Source organism: Gavialis gangeticus, unplaced genomic scaffold, assembly GCF_001723915.1.
Source record: "Gavialis gangeticus isolate Ggan-Ray unplaced genomic scaffold, GavGan_comp1, whole genome shotgun sequence".
Taxonomy (NCBI): domain Eukaryota; kingdom Metazoa; phylum Chordata; order Crocodylia; family Gavialidae; genus Gavialis; species Gavialis gangeticus.
The window spans coordinates 6,807,281-6,817,198 of record NW_017729014.1 but is presented as its reverse complement, the minus strand read 5'-3'; the positions used below and the strand labels follow the sequence as shown (position 1 = coordinate 6,817,198).

General features: G+C 42.4%; 2 long non-coding RNA genes across 5 annotated transcripts in view; both read left to right on the top strand.

Moving 5' to 3' along the window:
- Positions 1-9,918, top strand: part of LOC109293626 — a 39,301-nt gene that overhangs the window by 6,964 nt on the left and 22,419 nt on the right. For all 4 annotated transcript variants that reach the window (XR_002096348.1, XR_002096350.1, XR_002096349.1 and 1 more), the window contains exon 2: positions 144-272. This is a non-coding gene — a long non-coding RNA (uncharacterized LOC109293626). The remainder of the gene's footprint in view (positions 1-143; positions 273-9,918) is intronic.
- LOC109293628 lies at positions 1,351-8,561 on the top strand. The gene is made up of 3 exons (XR_002096351.1): positions 1,351-5,260; positions 6,639-6,645; positions 8,548-8,561. It is a non-coding gene; the product is annotated as an uncharacterized LOC109293628 (long non-coding RNA).

The window sequence follows — 9,918 nt, the reverse complement described above, 5'->3', positions numbered from 1 at the left end:
ATACATAAAATTTTATAGGTATTATTTAATCCCCTTTACACTTCAACTCCCATCTGCCTGTGGAACTTGTTTGCTCTTTATGTTCCCACTTGGACTTTCTGTTCAGTTTCTGACATCTCTCTTGCACTGTTTACCATGTACAGGCAATGAGCTGTTTTACATTTGGCGCCGATTAGGAAACGTTCCAAGCTACCGGTACTATTTCTAGTCTCAATACTCTGAAACGTGTGAAATATGCGGACCAGATTCTGATCCAGTCGTTATAAACCAAAGTAAGTCTGTTCACTTCAGTGGAGTGGCTGTTGATTTACAGCACTGGTTTGGAACCAACAGCACTCAGTGTTTCCCTGTTTTTACACTGCTTATTTTGGGGGAATGATTATATTGCATGCTTCCTTTGTGTGGTGTTGGTTTAGTTTTATTGTAAGCTCCTTTGATCAGATTCATCCTTCTTATTTGGTCCTTGGATAGTTGGGAAAGCATCTCTGTCCATTATACATAACATAGGACACCTCTCTGCATTGATTTTTAATGTACCGTAGATTTCTTTTAATCGCTAGCTTTATCGGAAGTGAAATTAAAGCAATCAGAGACCCCATAGATTCCATTTCCATCTGCCCCTGGGCTGAGCTCACACAAATTACTGAACCCCCATGTTATTCCTTTAACCCAGTATACATTGGATCTGTAACATTTTCCAAGTCCAGAAGGGATGGGGAGAATTCAGGCTTACAAAGCAACTGGAGACAGTCCACCAAAGGTTTTATTTATAAGAAATATTCCTATATTGAAAATGTTCACACGTTGTTTGTTTGTAGGAAAGCAAGAAATTTCCATATGGAAAAAGACTGAAAAGGGTTGAAATAATGAGGCTCTGTTGGAACATTCATGGATTTGTTCCTTTATCTGTCTCAGAATTAATCACAACAGAGATGAGAAGTTGACAATTCGGCATAGTGGAGGGCTTCACGCTGTCTGAAAGGACATTCTAGATACTGAATACAGATGAAGATGATTTCTCTTAAATCTTTACCTGACAACTGGTTGCAACTGGACATTTGCAAGTTCTTCTTCTTTGGCAATCCCTCACAGTCGAGGATAATTCTCTTCCATGACTGTCTTATCTGTGGGTCCAAAGATGGCTGATGAGGCCAATCAGAGATCCACAGACTGTTGCAATGCAAGCAGTTGTTTTCAAGTGGGGTGGGCAGCTCTGGATTCGTGGTTTGGTCCACATCACATTGTTTCTGCCACTTCAGCTTTTCTGTCTTCTGTTGTTGGTGCAAGGTTTCAAAGTACTGAGATCCTTGCAGCAGACTCTTCCTCCATTTGGGGAGGTCTTGGGTGATAGTCTCCCACAAGTCGATGTCAATGTTGCATTTTTTTCAAGTTGGTCTTGGGGATGTCCTTGAAGCACTTTCTTTGTCCCCCCTCTTGAGCATACATCTTGACTGAGCTGGAAGAATAAAACTTGGTTCAGGAGTCTGAAGTTGGACATCTGGACAAAGTGTTAGAAGTAGAAGAGTTTACAGTGTAGTCTAAATAACCCTGTGAGTTATGCATGATCTTTTTTGGTACTGTTGTGAAGTAGACTGAATGTCCCTGGATGTAAAAGGTACAGCCATTCTCCACTTTATTTCACTTTAACTTGTTGCAGTGGAGACCAGCAGGTCCCTCTCCTGGCAGAAACCTGGAAGGAAAAAATTCAAAACAACCCAGAAGGAACCAGAAACCTGAGAAAGGAAGAGAGACAGCTGAAATAATGCCCTCATGGGAATCTGCTTATTGTACATTACAGTTCATCTGGATGGGTATATTAATTTGTGTCTCACTGTGAGAAGGGTCAAGCAAATTGGTTTCATTTATATAATCAGCTTGACACTTCTGACCCAAATTTCAGTCTGCCTCAGTCATTACTGAGAACTGGGGGAAACACCAAAGATATATAGAAGTTTAGATAAATGTCCAACCCCCCCCCAAAATAAAAAATAAAAATAAAAAAATTGTTCCAGAATGTTTATCCTGGAGAACAGGCTGGAAATCTGGTGGGAACAGGTTTTATCCTAGTTTTGAGCTGAAAATAGCCTTACTCATAGCATTACATTATATTTGATTCCTATCCTGGCTGGAACAAAATATTAGGAGCTCCAGGGAGATTTGAAAGGCACAAACAAAACTACCAAAGCTTTCTGACTATCCAAAATAAGCTCTAGTCGAGTCTTGGGTGATGTTCTAGTTTGCTGAGGTTTCTATTTCAGCCAAGCTGGTTAATAATAACAGATGAAAGTCAAGTATTTACTCAAGTTATTTCCCTATTGACTTGCTTGATTTGGGTCTGTCAAAGGAGAATAAAGAGATCTGTATTTGGCCAGTTAGTAGGAATGGTCAGTGTTTCTATAGCATTTTTCATCCAGGCCCTCTAAAGATTTGGCTAAGTCTCACTATCATCATGTTACAGCTGGGGAATGGGTGGCAAAGGGATTTGTCTAGGGTCATGCAGTGAGCCATTGTCAGAGCTGGGGATAGAGCCCAGGCTGTTTGACTCCTTAGCCTGTTCTCTGCCCAGCACATCATGCTTCCTTTTGCTCAGCTACCCAGTGGGATCTTCCCTGGGCATTTGTGAAGCAAAGTGGCCTGATCTTTACAGCAGCTGTTTCTGAACACAAGTCACATGCTGCATACACAAAATTGATCTCGCTAGTTAAAATAATGCATGCTAGTCTCTAGAGAAAAGTATCCAGAGGTGGCTATGACTAGACTAGATAAGTTCCTTTGCACAACAACTTTTTAAAAATATGGGACCAAGCGATCCCAGTGAAGCAAAACACCTGGAGAAATTATAATGTCCACAGCAACCTTACAAGATTTTTGTAGCGTATTCCTGCAGAAGAGAGGCCGAGAGAGTTGTCTCTGAAGTTGTATCTTCTGATACCCAGTGGTCATTTTATTGTAAGCTGAACTGGTGTTTTAGTATGGACTGTTTGTCATTGGCACTTACAGGCTTGGAATGACAAGTCTATCCAAAGTTGGGGGGTTTATAGGAAATGCTTATCTAGCTTCTGTCTCCTGGAAATCCCACAGTCCCAGTGGGATGACTTTAGTGGGAAGAGTCTGGGCCATGAGTGGTAGCTTTTGGTGCACATTCCTCTGCTTGGGATGAATTCCACGTTAGAAGAGGTAATGTTTTCCACAGTGAAATTGTTCTGCAACCTCAAAAGGGCTCCATTGTCCATTGCTTGCTTTCCCCCCTGAGGCTTTTGCCCAGGAAATGCTGGGTTTCCACTGCATGTGATTTGCACACGTTCTTGTTTGTGTAAGCAACGTTCTGCCACATTCAGCAAACACTAAAATTCACATGCGGCAAAGGCCCATTATTTTCCAGTTTCGGGTGGGGGTGGAGGGTTGCATTCCAGCCCTGATTTTATCTGCTAATATCATATTTTGGCTTCATTCCCTGATAGTTTGATGTCCCAAATTTTCCTTGTTAGCACAGGGAAATCACAAGCTGGTAGGGAGCAAACGCCAGTAGGTCTGGGATTGATTACAAACAAAACTCCCAGATAAGATCATAAATTTAACCCATCTCTGTGATGTGATCGTATCAGGATTCAAGTACGTCTAAAAAGTTGTTTCCGATTTTCAGCCACTTCATATGGTTTCTATCCATCCCGGCTGTGAGCGAAGCGCGCTCGTGGTGGGGACCCTAATCCATGCCAGCCCGGCTCAGGAGAAGCCCTCGTTTCTGTTATTATTGTATTATAAAAACGGATAGAAATGATTCAGACAAGATGGACATTTCAAGGAGGATCAGTTCAAACACTGGCAAGATAAGATGGGCTTGATCATAAGAAAACAGGGCTGTTTTCCCATTTGGTTCCTGAGCTGAGTTGAATTTAAACAAATTCATCCCCTGGGTTAACCCCATCAAAGTCAAGGGAGCAGCACCAGCCCTGGAACTGGCTCCTGATGCTTTATACATTATATATAATGAAGATCTATCTATCTTTCTTTCTTTAAAGAATGATCTGATTGAAACACATTGGGTCAGTTTCAGGAAAAGCAGTATATATAGCATTTTACCGCTCCCTGATCTCAAATGCATCTTCCACGCACCAGGAGAGATTTTTGTGCTCGGCTTACAATGGCTCCTGTGCTAACATTTACCTCCCTTTATACAGGCTGTACATCTAAGCTGCCCTTTTTCCCTAGGGCAAATGACCATTGGGTTCCAGCTTCTTTGCCTGAAACCAGATTGAGGGTTACACCTTCCTCAGTGCCAGGAGTCAATGCTCTCCCATCCATCCCCCTCACCCTATGGTACCAGGTGATTTAATGTTACTGTTGCTTTAACAGCCTCATCGCTGTTCTGGCTACACAGTAGTTGTCTCCTGTGTGACTGTGCCTGGGAAAATCTATTACTGGAGTGTCATTAATCTGAGGCTGCCGCCTCTGGCACTTTCTGACTCTTCTATTTAATGGGCCTGTGCTTCCTGAGCTCTGGAGACATGCTGTTTTCCTCTCTTGATCAGCTTTGTTTAATTATCAAAATATTTGATGCAGAAAATTGACATTAGTGGTGAAGGTTTCTGCCTTCCTCCTCTTCACACCCTCCCTCCCTGCCTCGTGGTGACATTGAGATCTTCCGCCTGCGCCGCCTGCACCACCTGCACCTTAAAATAGCAAACCGCTTGTACAATCATGTGCTTGTCCAGGCGCGAGCAGCATTAGCAAGCCACAGGTAGGGCTGCTGCAACCCCCTAGGTACACGGTGCAGCACCTCACCCAAGCGTGAAGAGACAGGGCTGCACAGGAAACACAGCTGCACCTTCCCATGGCATCGCGTTCTCTGCCTGCAAATCCAGTCATGAACTATGCCAGTGGTTTCGCCAAGTCTGCCTGTGGGGAGAGTCTCCAGCCCCAAGTCCCATCCCTCAGCATGGGTTGATTAAGAAATACAAGATGCAAAAAGGTTAAAAAAAATACAGAGCAAGGTTTTGCATTCTGCAGCTGGAGGAGGAGTGACACTACCGCTTCACTGACTGTGGGTCTCTCCTGAATGCTTGAAAAGCAGGCAGCCTTAGATCTTGCTTCCTGGCTGGGCTTATGCCTGTGCCCAGAGACCGCAGCTCCTGATTCTCAAATTGGAGCCATTACCTTGTCCTTGTCAAGAGAAGATCAAGAAGCAACTTGATTATGGGACATATGCGTCTTCCCAAGCAACAAGAGAGGCACCCTAAGAATGAATGGCTGGAAGTTTAAAGTGAAAACAAAGGCACAAAATCTGATGGGTAAGGGTGACTGAAAGAATGGGACAAACAACCAGGGCGTCTCCGCATTTTGAAGCATTCAGTTCAAGATGACATGCCTCTCTGGCAGACTGCTGTAGTCAGATACGGGTTCCTGGTCTCATCTTCAGTGGCTCCAGTGAGATGATCTAGTGGCTCCTTCTGGACTTAAAATCTATGAAAAACCTCATGGCATATTGCCTTGTTACAGAGAGCAAAACCCAATTCAAATGGGATCCCAGACCAGTACTTCCAATTTTCACAGAGCATCTTTCCTAGCTTTAGCAGCTTTCTTTGGCCTGCTGTCTCATTCATTGTTTTCCGTGGTACTCAGTGAGCTATAAGGGGAATTACTGAGATTCGGGGCTGCTGAAACAAAAGAAGGAAAGCTGCTTCTAATATGCTGGAAACATCCATTTTTATATACTTTATCCTCAGACATTTCCTCCACGAGACATACTCACTCTTCACACATCATGGATGGGACCTGGTGGGCCCTTTTGTCAGATCTTGGGGAAAAGTGAGTTGCTTAGCTGCTGTGTAAGCAACTGGCTGTATTTTCTCAGTCTTATTTTAATGGTAAAGCTCTCATCCTCTGGACCAAAGCATGGTATTTTTGAAACATCATATTGACTATACTATGCGCAAGGACTGTGGGTTCAGTCCAGAAGAGGCCTTTCAAAGTTGCACAATTCTGTATTAAGGATGCTTTCAACATAAAATATTAATCTAACAAAAATCTTCTTTTCTGTTACCAGTAACACCTCAGACCAGTAAAACAGAATAATTACTTTTTCTTTTATATTTATGCTGTTGGTTTACTTTAGCTTGGGCAATGGAAATCAACTCTTTCCTTCCCCTTACTAATAAGTGGATATTAAATATGGGCAAAATGTTTTAACAGCACGTCTCCCCTCCCCGTTAGAATATTCTGATTCATTACAGCAGCAATATTCTGGGGGTGCCTGTGGACTGATGATGCTTTCAATGAGAAGGGTTTTCAAAGTCAAGGCAAGCTCTCTGGTCCGAAATAAAACCAAATGGAAGAGCTGAGCTTCTAACCCTAAGCCAGACATTGCAACGCAACTCAAGTTGGCAGATATGTCCAAAAGGTTTTGTTGTTCCTCCAGTGAGGAAGCAAAACAGCTGCCAAAGCATAGAAAGTCCCCCTGTCTTGTTTTAGTGGCCCATGTAACCCCTAGCAAAGGAAGGGAGTAGGGTTACATGAAAAATACAAGAAACCCATGTCACCTCTTCCATCATGTGGCATATGAGGAATACAGCGAGGTACAATCTCTCCCCTTGTGAACTGCAGCTAGCGTCTATACCTAGCTACAGGGAAAAGGTGCACAGGCCAGAGGTGCTTCTACTCCAGATGGTAAATCAGCCCCAGGTATTCTGCAGTGGATTTTATCTGCCAGGCACAACGCATAAGTCATTGGCTGCTCCCTGCCCAGCACCATTGCTAATGTGGCCGGTGTGCAGGGCCATAAGAACTGAGTTGGAAGAGGAATTTTCAAGTCAAGTGTGCAAACTTCCCTCTCAAGTAGACCTACACAGGCCCCACCCCCTTATTACCATAAATAAGCAGTATATTTAAATCTCAAGAGATGTTCATGCACAAATACCTGGCCCCATCTCCTTCAGCAGCTTGGACCGGAAGCGGTCCCCACTGCCTGCAGGTTTTCCATCAGGAATTACTGTAATCCCAGCAACTAAATGATGAGTCCATGGACTGGAACATCTTTGTGATCATTTCTTTAGAATCCCCCAAACTTTGGCTGATAAAGGAAGATAGTTCACTGTGTTGAGAAAAGTTAAGTTAGCCAGTTTTCTTGTTTTGTTTTTTCTTTTTATTTACTTCCCTATTGGAAACAAGCCTGGCTTGTGGACTGTCTCGTGGTTTGCCTGTTTAATCCACATATACCTCAACTTGAGACCTTGACTTTTTTCATGTCAGGAGTGTTTCTGGTAAAGCCAAAGGACTTGCACGGCGATATACCTGGGGTAACTTCAGCAAAGGCAGCCAGGCCTGTGTACTAGGTGTACAAGACCGTACTGCACAGGACATCAGAATCAGTCCCTTGTAAATATCTAGTCCGGATTGATGGATTATCCCTACAGTGCTGTTGATGGCACTTTTATGCAAAGCCTAATCTAGTAATTGGTGTTCATTACATCACCGTTTGGGCACTAGGAAAAGAAACCTCTCTCACTCCAGTCAAACAACAAATGAAAATAACAATAAAGATAAAACCCACCGCAGTGCAAAATGAGCTCTCAGATTCATGAGCACAAACCACCAGGAGTTAAATCCTCTTGGTTTCTTCCCTGAGTGCCTCAGGCAATAGTTTTCATATATATTTCTCCATGGTCAGAAGTCAGAGCAGACCAGTGCTATCTGAGACCTTGACTTTTTTCCCTGACAGTTACAATTATTACAGCCCGGGGGACTCATTTTCTCAGTCTGGCCACCCGCTGACCTAGCCTGCAACCAGAATACACTTTAAAACAAACAAACAGCAGCCAAGCCCCCCTTTCTTCCTTTTTCCCCCCTCCCGTCCCTCAGCTGTGGAATATTTCTATACCCCACCCTTACACAGGGACATTAGCCATTACAGCTGAAGGCACAATCACATTATCAGCCCCATTTTTTCCCCCCAAAAGATAAATTTTTTATGTTGTTATTTTCTTCCCTTTTCTATTTGGCATTCGATATTTACGTGATAAACTGCAGAGCTGCTGCTAAATGGGCCCTGGTACAACTTAATAAATATAGAACAACATCCAGACTGCACTGTATTGCTTCTTCCATGTCCTGGGCTATTAAGGATTTTCCTAGATAATGTTTTCTAAATAAGGCTCTTGTTCTAATAAAGCCTGTGTGGGGAAAATGCTTTTTGATTACTATATTTATTTGTAGAACAATTATTTGGGCATCAAAGTTGATGCGGTTAACCAAAACCAGTCACCTCAGTTGGGAAGACTCTTACCTTCCTTGTTTAAAGTCGGAGCATAGCTTTAAAAAGGCACAAATACTCCACAGCCAACTTTTGCTTCTATTCCTGACGCATTTATAAGGCACATCTTGAATTTTTTAAGTCCAGTCTTTGTTGCAAAGCACTTAGATCTGTGCTGTCCTGAACTGGGACCTGAGTTCGCATCTGAGTTCTCTTCAGCTTACAAGACTCAAATGTGGGGCTTCTGGCCTTTTGAAACAAAGAACCCCGAAGAGGGAGATCCTGCATAAAATAAGAGGCAGAAGTTTAAACTGAAGGGCACCTCTTTCTTTTATGGTGCATGAAATTTTCAGTAACTTCCATGTAATTGATTAGCATTTCTTATGTTAATTATTCCCAAGGATAACCCAGAAGAGAACAACAGGCTTGGGCAGGAGAGAGGTCAGTTGGATGTCTTGTGTTGTGAGGAGTGATGACAGTATATTCACTCATTGGCCAAAGCACTTAGCATTCTTGGTGAATCTTGCCCGGGGAAGCCGTTTAAACTTAAGAGCTATTAATCGCTCCCTGTATCAACTATTTTTTCGAAGATCGCTGTGTCCTAACCCACTTCTAGTAAATATTCTCAGCTATGTTAGAATGACAAGAGCCCTCCCATGGGATTTCATGTGTATCAAATCAAATGTAGTATGTGACAAATAAAAACCAAGCCATCAATTCCCTTGCCATTCATTGTCACTTTGAAAAAAAATAGTTATTTAAACACTGGCATTGATCCATCCAGTTCTCAGGATTTTAATAGGAAGTATAGAAAATATTAGCACCATGCAGTTGGTAGGAAATGCAGAAGTCAGTATATTTGCATACCCTGAATAATCCTTGATGTACAAAAATAAAATTGCTGTCTTTGGGTTCTTTCTAATTTGAGTGCAATGGATCATTTTAGGAAGAAATAGTTCTGTGAGTACATTTTTCTGAACCTGCAGCTTTAGACACCCTGACAATAACTGCTTTGACTCAAATGAGGTTATGCCAGTGGAGATCTGGGCCCACATGGTCGATCTTTTATGTCAGTAAGATCTTCTATTTACATTACAACTATTTCATGAGTTCTTGATGAGAAAGATACTGGGGAAGGCTTTGGTGTCGTATGCATTTTAGCTTTCTGGCTGGAAATTGTTGTATCTTTAATTAACAAGCATCTGTCAGAATTATCTCAGTACATTTCCATATGTTTTACCTTCTGTATTAAGCAAAGAAAAGTCTTGCCACCAGCGTCTGATAAAAATCAGTCTGTGTTTCTTGACTTTCACTTGGGTGTCATCCCTGAATCCTCCGTTCATTCATGGGCTTCATGCTTGCAACAGCTCTGGGAAAAGTATGTCCTCACATTCCTGATGGAAAATGGGTAAATAAGGGACTTGGCCAAAGTTCCACAGGATATTTTTGGCTAAGGTAAGAAATGACTCCAAATCCTTTGAGTCTTCAGTGGTCTCCTTATTCACCAGATTGGAAAACATGTGTATAGGCAATAAATGTTAGGATTTCCCTTTAGCAAGAATTGGACCATAAAAGCTTACTCCAAGGCTGGAACAACGGTTTGTGCTCAGCACTGGTACTGTATATGAAATAAAAGCGATTTCAATTCCAGATGGTAGAAAGGAAAGCTCCTA